This window comes from Carya illinoinensis, chromosome 1 (genome assembly GCF_018687715.1).
Source record: "Carya illinoinensis cultivar Pawnee chromosome 1, C.illinoinensisPawnee_v1, whole genome shotgun sequence".
In the NCBI taxonomy this organism is placed as follows: Eukaryota; Viridiplantae; Streptophyta; class Magnoliopsida; order Fagales; family Juglandaceae; genus Carya; species Carya illinoinensis.
In genome coordinates this window covers 15,415,437-15,417,054 of record NC_056752.1, presented here as the reverse complement: position 1 = coordinate 15,417,054, position 1,618 = coordinate 15,415,437, and the positions used below count along the sequence as shown (strand labels likewise).

At 40.8% G+C, this 1,618-nt stretch overlaps 1 non-coding gene across 1 annotated transcript; it reads right to left on the bottom strand.

Annotated features, from left to right (window-relative positions):
* Positions 1-797: 797 nt before the first annotated feature.
* LOC122294171 lies at positions 798-904 on the bottom strand. The gene has a single exon (XR_006237546.1). It is a non-coding gene; the product is annotated as a small nucleolar RNA R71 (small nucleolar RNA).
* Positions 905-1,618: the final 714 nt, after the last annotated feature.

The window sequence follows — 1,618 nt, the reverse complement described above, 5'->3', positions numbered from 1 at the left end:
TTTCTCTTTGAGGTGATCTAAGATTATTTGCAACTACAAAAACCTTAGCGATTCCTCTAGATAAAATTGAGATTAGTATAATTTTGGTATTTGGCAAGAGTAAGGTACCAATCCCTGAGGACGATACTCTACTTATTACTTTACTATAAAACTACGATACTGTGCACTTGCAGTTTTGCACCGGTCAAGTTTTTGGCGCCGTTGCCGGGGATTGGTTTATTCTTATTCTTTTCGTCAATATCGATATAAAGTAATCTTGGTTTTAATTTAGAATTTTGTTTTAATTTGTTCTACAGGTGTGTTTTTGACATTGGATGCGCCGTACTAGATCTCGTGACATTATTCCTGTTGATCCGGAGATTGAAAGAACTCTTAGATCACTAAGAAGAAATAAGATACTAGCTATGGCTGAAGAAGATCGTGAGGTACTACCACGCACCTTGAACGACTATGTACGACCAGTTGTGAATGGAAATTACTCGAGCATAATGCGCCAGCCAATCAATGCCAACAACTTTGAGCTCAAACCAGCTTTGATTAGCATGGTGCAGCAGGCTCAATTCAGCGGATCGCCATTGGATGATCCCAATATTCATTTGGCTATGTTTTTGGATATTTGTGACACTGTGAAGATCAATGGTGTTACTGAAGATACCATTAGACTGAGATTGTTTCCTTTCTCTTTGAGGGACAAGGCTAGAGGTTGGCTACAATCTCTACAACCGGGAAGCATTGTTAGTTGGCAGGACATGGCTGAGAGGTTTCTTGCTAAATTCTTTCCTCCTGCAAAAACAGCCCAACTCAGGAGTGAGATTGGCCAGTTCAAGCAAAATGATTTTGAGTCACTCTATGAAGCATGGGAAAGGTATAAGGACTTGGTTCGACGTTGCCCACAACATGGATTGCCAAATTGGTTGCAAGTTCAGATGTTCTACAATGGGTTAAATGGGCAAACTCGAACTATAGTTGATGCTGCTTCTGGTGGAACTTTGATGTCGAAGACAGCTGAAGGTGCTACTGCACTTTTGGAAGAAATGGCCTCAAACAACTATCAATGGCCAACTGAGAGGACTTTGGCTAAGAAGGTTGCTGGAATTCATGACTTGGAGCCTATAGCAGCCCTTTCAGCTCAAGTTTCTACTCTATCTCATCAGATTTCAGCCTTGACAACACAAAGGATACCACAAAGTACAGAATATGTAGAGCATCTACAAGTATGATAGTTCCAAGCAATGAGGCGAGTCAAGAACAAGTTCAATATGTCAACAATCGGAACTACAATTATCGTGGTAATCCTATGCCAAATTATTATCATCCAGGGCTTAGAAATCATGAGAATCTTTCATATGGAAATACCAAGAATGTGTTGCAACCTCAACATCCTCTCGGATTTGATAGCCAACCAAGCGAGAAGAAGATGTCACTTGAGGATGCCATGGTTTCCTTTGTTCAAGAGACTAATGCAAGGTTTAAAAAGACTGGTTCAAGGTTGGACAACATTGAGACTCATTGTAGCAATATGGGAGCCACTATGAAGAATCTTGAAGTGCAAATTGGGCAACTAGCCACTACCATCAATGCCCAACAAGGCAAGGCCATCACACTTAGGAGTGGAAAA